Source organism: Echinops telfairi, unplaced genomic scaffold (assembly GCF_000313985.2).
Source record: "Echinops telfairi isolate 266 unplaced genomic scaffold, ASM31398v2 ScPeMD7_7469;HRSCAF=8507_1, whole genome shotgun sequence".
In the NCBI taxonomy this organism is placed as follows: domain Eukaryota; kingdom Metazoa; phylum Chordata; class Mammalia; order Afrosoricida; family Tenrecidae; genus Echinops; species Echinops telfairi.
In genome coordinates, this window is record NW_022111373.1 from 33,769,254 (window position 1) to 33,777,409 (window position 8,156).

Consider the following 8,156-nt stretch of genomic DNA (forward strand, 5'->3'; position numbering starts at 1 on the left):
AAGTCCATATTTATTATCTTGATTCTCTAGAAGAGTTGTGCTCTACCTTCCTAATGCCGTGACCCTTTTATACACTTCCTCATGTTGTGGTGACCCCCAACCCTAAAATTGTTTTTGCTGCTATTTTATAACTGTAGTTTTGCTACTGTTATGATTCATAATGTAAGTATCTTATATGAAAGATGTGTTCTCATTGTTACAAATTGAACATAGTTAAAGCATAGTGATTAATCACAAAAACAATATGCAATTATATATTGTGAAATATTTATTTCTAATTAAAAATAAATGAAATTTTGTCTGGGAGCATGGTGTAGCATGGGTAACAGTCTTAATATAACAACAGTAAACTACATTGCTACATTTTGCAAGAGTATGAGTAAAAAGCCAAAATCAGTGTGAAGGTTGAGATAGTGTCTTTCACACCAGATCAGAAATTCTTCGGAGCAATCTTTGCAAGAGCACAATGAAGATCATCTTCCATGACAAGTCTACTCCTGTATTTAGACTTGATAACCAACAAGCTGGAAAACCCTGTTTCACAAAAATAGGTTGTTGGAAATGGAAGAAGGCACAACACAGTCTGATATGACTGCAAACACTTGATCCAGAATTTTGTAATTGGCAATGTAGAGAAATCAGTTCTTGCTGCATCACTGTTAATAAGTCTAATCAACTCCTCATGTGGTATCTCAGGAACATCTTCAACTTTGACTGTGAATGAGCTTCTGACAAGTGCAAATGGGGTTTCAGGTAGATTTGGAAAGTATGATGAAATTTTATCTGCAAGCATGTGCAAGTGTTGTTTCACAGAAATTATCATTGTAATCCTTTTGTCTGGTTCAATGTCATGTTCCTCAAAGAAAGCAGATAAGGTAGGCAACATGTAAATTTTATTTTCATCCAATTTTTTTTGCCAAAGCTTAAGTTTCATTTGGAATGATCAGATCTTTTCAGACAAATCGAGGCATGTTGCATTTGGTCCTTGTAGTGATAAGTTTAACTCATTCAAGATGGCAAAGGTGTCAACCAAGTAAGCTATTTTCTGCAGTTCACTTTTATCGCTGAAAAGTGCTTTGAAGTGTGGTCTTACTTTCTGATTTAAAAATAATTTTGAGTTCATCACAAAGCTCAAAAGCATATTTTAAAACTGTTCCTCTCGACAACCATCTCACTTCAGTGTGAAATAGCAGAGCATTATTCGGCGCATCCAACTCGTTGCACAGTTGTGAAAACAGTCGACTGTTTAAAGTACTCGCATTTACAAAATTGACAGAACTTATGACACTTTTGATTACTTCTTATAACTCTTGTGGCAGCATCCTCATTGCTAATATTTTCTGATAAATCAAACAGTGAGTTCCAATTACTTTTGGTGACTCATTCAGTACCAAACGTTGAGATCCAGATCGACATCCTAGCATAGCTGGAGCATCATCTGTGCAAACACCACAAACCCTTTCTCAAGAGATCTTATGCTCTTTCAGAAATGAACCAACTGTGTCAAATACATCACATGTAGTAGTTGTTGCTTCAGGAGGTTTGCAAAAATGAAACTCATCTTTAAAGTCACCATCATTAATATACCTCATGTAAACCAGTAACTGTGAACAGTTTGAAATGTCTGTAGATTCATCATTCTGGATGCTAAATATTGGAAGTGGAGCAGGTTTAATTTCCTGGGTTACCTGATCAAGAATATCAGCAGATATGTCATCTATTCTTCTGCGGACAGTGTTGTTGGATAAGGAAATTGCATGCAATTTTGTAACAAATTCATCACTGATCTTAACTTGAACAATGTCTTTGGCCACCGGCAACAGTAAATCCTCAGAAATGGTGTGAGGTTTCGTATCTCTGAGAATTCTGAGTGCCACCAAATATGGAGCTTCAATGGCTGCTACACTTTGTTTGTGGTACTTGCCACCAGTGTCAAGTCTGGCTTTCTCGAGTCTATAAGCTTTGCTTCTAAAATAGTTGGTATCCTTGCCGGCAAAGCCCGGATGTTGTTATCAAAATGGCATTTTAGTTTGTTCGGCTTCATAGATTCAGCTGATAGAATTTCACAACAAATAACACATTGCAGCTTCTCAATTCCTGCTGTAATGATTGAGGCAAAACCATACTGTAAAAAATCCTATCTTTTCTTTTCTTAACGTTCTTCTCTACATGATCCATTGTCATGGGATGACGATAATGAAAATAATATACAACAATAGCTTTAATAATACAAAAGATGATACATGGCATAGTCAGTTAAGAGAGTTCATTAAAGTTTCCTATGATTTACCATTCTCTGTTGTTGTTTTTTTACATACCTGTTACTATCACAAGGGGGCAGTATTCACATCATCCAGAGCTGAATATAAAAAGACCCATCAATATCCAAATGGATATCCAATATACATATTCTCTTTTTTTGCAGTAGTTGATGATTTTACAATACATAATTTTACATTTACTCAGTAATTATAATTCATGAAGTGTTGTTTTACCTCCAATATTGCTGCTTTGAACACAGCAGCTGCTCTCTACACAGTAACTGCTCTCTACACAAGTGTATCTGGTCCACGTAAGTACATTATGGCGCCAACCCTGTCACATACACCTTTATTTGTATGGGGTGAATGTGATGGGTTAGCGCGAGGATGTCATCGCTCTGGGTTTTCATATGTGTGTGTATCTGTATGTGGGCAGACCCACCTGGAGATGGATAGAGGAGCAGTGTCTCAGTTTCTAAGGCCATCAGAAATATGTGTTTTCCAATGGTCTTAGTTGACCCCTGTGGAACGGTGGTTAGAACCCCCCCCTCAAAGGAGTTGCAATCCACAGGTTGAGAATCGCTGCTCTAGAACCACTCCCGTTACTAATTGTGTTAGACAGAGTTCTCTAAAGAAACAAAACTAGGATATATATATTGAAGGAATATAACAGCTAATTAGTCCACACAGCAGTACAGAGGTCTCAGTCCAACTCATTTCTGTAGAACAGTCAATATACTGAAACTCCTTTAACTCACCAGGGCCGCTCAGTCCAAGGTCAAGGAAGCAGACAGATGAGTCTTCTGTAGGGTAATGCATGCAGTCAGGTCACAGGCAGCAGACAGCAGGGAGGGTAACCCACAGTCAGCAAGATGACAAGATCTGACAGTCAAGCTCAAGCAACATATACACCAGCAGCCTGGCCAAGAAGGTCTCAAAGTAATCTCAAGCTCTAGTGACATGATCCATGGGTTGGCAGTCCCACAGGTAGGGTAGCTCACTAGTTGAGGCAGAAAACTAGCAGCCGCACACTGGTACAATCACAAGAGAGCAAGAGAGAGAGAGAATTGGGGCTTGATGACCCATTTCTCTCTTTGCCTGCCAATCAAACTGCAACCTTATTAATCCCACATGTTCCTATTGGCCAGGTTGGCACAATAAACCTACCTATCACAGGGTTGACCATAATCAAATGTGGATAACCTTGAGAAGAATGGGAATTCCAGAACACTTAATGAGGAGCTTTCACATGGGTCAAGAGGCAGTTGTGCAAACAGAACAAGGGAATGCTGCATGATTAAAAATCAGGAAAGATCTGTGTCAGGCTTGCATTCTAACACCACACTTATTCAATCTGTATGTTGATCAAATCATCAGAAAAACTGGCTTATATGAACAAGACTATGGCATTAGGATTACAGGTAGACTTATTATCAATCTGTAACATGCAGACAGCACTACCTTGCTTGCTGAGAGTGAAGAAGAATTGAAGCACTTGATGATGAAGATCAAGGATTGCAGCTTTCTCTATGGCTTGCAACTCAATATAAAGAAGATGAAGAACAATAGGAAACATCATGATTAATGGAGAAAGGTTGAAATTGTCAAGAATTTTTTCTAGCTTGGATCCACAATCAATGCTCATGGAAGCAGCAGTCAAGAGATCAAAAGATGTATTGCATTAGGTAAATCTGCTGCACAAGATATTTTTAGAGTACTGAAGAGCAAGGTTGTTACTTTGAGGATTAAGTTTTGCTGATCCATGCCTTGGTAGTCTGAATTTCATATATGCATGTGAAAGTTGGACACTGAATAAGGAAGACCAAAGGAGAATCGATGCATTTGAATTATGGTTCTGGAGAAGAATATTGAAAGTACTCTGGATTCCTAAAAGGACAAGCAGATCTGTGTTGAAGGAAGAAAGCCCAGAGTGCTCCTTAGAAGCCAGGATGACAAAACCTTGTCTATGTTAGTCTGGGTAGACTAGAGAAACAAATTCATCGACACTCATATTTGTATAAGAAGGAGCTTCGTGTACAAGAGCAGTTGGATATTGAAAAATATCCCAGTGCAGTCCATATCAAGTCTATACATCTGACATTAACCCATATGTCTGATACCAATCTATAAATTCCTCTTCAGACTCATGAAACACATGCAGTGACGCTGAATGCAGGAAGATCACAGACCAGTGGGCAGAAAGTCTTGTGGATCCAGTAGCAATGTAAGCATCTCAGCTCTGTCAAGGGTCTCCACGTGCCTGATTTAGCTCCAGGACTCTAGTGTAACTTTCTGTGTCTTGTCTGCAGGAACGTCTCACAGGGAGTGAGTCTGTGTCCTGCTCCAGCATACTATTTATCTCCTTAGCTCCTCCAAATGAGGTCATCAAGCTGCGACCTGATTTACAGGCTAAGCCCCACCCCATTCACTTGTCAGTTTCAAATTGACAATAGATTATGTAACTACCACATCGTCTTACATACTTTGGATATATTGTCAGGATAGACCAGTCCCTGCGGAAGGACATCATGCTTATAAAGTGGAGGGGCAATGAAAAGAGGTAGACCTTCAATTAGATGTATTGACAGCATGGCTGCCTCAAAGGCGCTCAGGCATAGGAACAATTGTGAGGATGGCACAGTTCCATGCGATGTTTCCTTCTGCAGTTCCTAGGGTCTCTTTGGGTTGGAGCTGACTAGACGGCAATTAGCAACACCATCTTGTTTGTTGGTTTGTCACACTGTGGTGGCTTGTGTGTTTATGTGATGCTGAAAGCTACGTCACGGATATTTCAAATTCCAGCAGGATCACCCAACCTGAACAGGTTTGAGTGGAGCTTCAAACTAAGACAGACTATGAAGAAGGAATAAGTTGCCCACCTTGGAGAAAGTATTTGCTGAAAACCATAGTGTGGAAACTTTGTCAGATACTGAAGGACCAATGAATGGAAACAAACATTGGCCTATAGGGCCCGATGATGAGTCCCTTGGGTCAGAAAGTACTAGAATTGTGACTGAGGAGGAACTGCTTTCTCAAAGTAGAGTCAGCAATGGTGATGTGAATGGAGTAAAGTCTGTTGGAGTGGAGTCTTAGAGATATTCACTTGATGATAGGGCACACCTCAAAGGGAGAAGAAACAGCTAAGGAGTGCCAGACCCACGCCAAAAATCTAGTAATAATTGGAAGTTAAAATGTACAAAGTATGACTCTAGGAAAATTCAAAGTAATCAAAATGAATTGAAAACCAAAAAGTTAATATCCTAAGTATTAGCGCGCTTACATTGGGCAGTGTTTGGGTCTGTCATGCACAGGGTCACTGCGGGCCAGAATTGACTTGATGGCACCTAACAACAACGGCTTTAGTTGTTGCTGCATACATTTGAATGAAATTGTATTGACTGGATATCCTTGTATGTGAATAGATATTATCCTATCACAAACAGAATTGTACTTCAAGATATATCTTGAAATGTCCTTTTAAATGATGAGTACAGTGCCATTCCTCTTGAATATATCATTCCTGGCATAATAACTCATAGGATTTTCTGATTCAAAATGACCAATACCAATCCATTTCTTCTCACTAATGGCTATGATATCAATCTTCAGATAATCCATTTCCTTTTTGATGACTTCCAGTTTTCCTAGATTTGTACTTCATAATTTCAAGTTCAATTATTAACGTTTGCAACTGGTTCTTCTAATTTTGAGTGGTGCCCCAACACCACAGTGAACAACTTTCCCAGACTGTAAGGAAGGAATAGATGGTCCACTTCAGAGGAATAAGCCACTGAAAATCTTACGGATAGCAAAAGAGCATTATGAGATAAGAACAACCTCATGAATAACAGCAGAAGAGTGTCAGAGATGTTACCAGAAGGTGAGCCCCTCAGATCTGAAGGCATACGAAATATGACTGAGGAAGAGATGCCTTCTCCAAGTGGAGTCAACCAGAATGACATGGCTCGAGTAAAGTCTTCAGGAATGGACAGCCAATTTATTTCTTCTTTATAGTCTGAAAAAAACTGCTAGTATTTGAAATCCTGATGACATAGCTTCCAGCTTGTATCAATACTTAGTCACCAAAGTAAGATAAATTAACAGGCAAGTAATGGTGGGCTTGGTTATAAAATTCAAGGTAGTCTCAGATCTTACCAAATAAAGATTTAGGTCTCAAACCATCATACTGAAAATTAAAGCTCTGAAAGTGTCTTCACATTGATATAAACATTTTCTTTCTCTTTAGTCCTAACTGGTTGACATCAGGGTGTCTGTTTTATTTTGAGTGTAGGAATTTAGGCTTTCTTTAGAGACTCGGGACATATGGTAAATACATGTGACGGTTGTATGGTTCCTCTTACTAGGGTTACCCAGTCTGACAAACTAGGGAACAAAAGCAGTCTCGGTAGAGAAATCATGAAGAGGAGAGGGACCACTTCCCAAGACATGTTTATAGAGGCCATTAACAAAGAGAGTTTAGCTCCAGATCAACATCCTCAGCAAGTTACCTTTATTCTTTCCTTCATTTCAAAGGCCTGGGACCAATATTTGACTTCTTGGCTCACTAACAAAGGCATGCTTTCTTTTTTCATGACATAAGTACTGATAGCCTGTAAAATATATGTGCTTTGTCAAATGCAGATAGCTGTAAACTAAACAGTTAGGTGACTTTACTGAGAGATTCCAAAAATATTTTACCAAGCATAGTCCCAGGGGAGACAGAGAAAAATATATCAGCTATCAGAAAATGAAAATAAAAAAGCTGTATAATGGGAAATAAGGCGTAGAAAATTGTGTTCATATGTGACAGAATATCCTGCATGTGGCAGTTACATAATCTATCAATTTAAGCAAAGGAGTGGAATCTAGCCTGTCAATCAGATCATAGCCAATAATGTCTTTGTGTGGGCAAGGCCTTCTCCTGAGGATTCTGGGAACTCCTGTCTTCCTCCCTGGAGGTGGGACACACACTCTCTCTGCTTCACATTCCTGATGACAAGCCAGATGGAGCTATGCTGTTTTAGCCAGAGCCTTGGAGGAGCCATGTGGAGGAGTTGGAGGTGGAGAAGCCATGTGGAGACCCACACCAGCACTGAGATGCTTCCACTGCCACTGGATCCACAGGACTTTCCACCCACTGGCCTGTGATATTCCTGCATTCAGCATAATTGCATGTGTTGTGTGACTCTGAAGAGCAATTTATAGCCTAGGATTAAACATATGGATTAATATAGGATGTATGAAATTCATCTGGACTGGGTTGGGGTGATTTCTCAATATATAATCACTCTTTCATAGAAAGCTCTTTTTTTATATACACATAGGAGTGCCTCTGAATTTGTTTCTCTAGTCAACCCAGTCTAAAACATTATGGTACCAGGAGTGTGGTAGAAACCACATTCTCAGTGCTAGTCAACCCAGACTAACACATTATGGTACCAGGAGTGGAGTAGAAACCACATTCTCAGTGCTATTAGGCCTAATCAGGCTGAAAAACCAATATGAGAAACCCATACTTATGATCTTGTTTCTCTAGAACCACTCCTGGTACCAATTGTGTTAGGCAGGGTTCTCTAGAGAAACACAATCAGGACACTTATGAATATATATATGGGTTTATACAGTGAGAAGGAATATAACAGCTAATTAGTCCACACAGCAATACAGAGGGTTCAGTTCAACTCACTTCTGTGGAACAAGTAATGTACTAGAAGTCCTTTAAATCACATGGACTGCCGGGTCCAAGGTTATGGAAGCAGACAGCATAGTCCTCCCACGGGTAAGGCAAGCAGAGTCTGCCCACAGGCAGCAAGTGGCTCGGTGAGTCACCAACAGTCCGTAGCTTGGCAGCTTAGTGAAGCAGACCTGGATGTGATATTGACACAAGCAATGCAA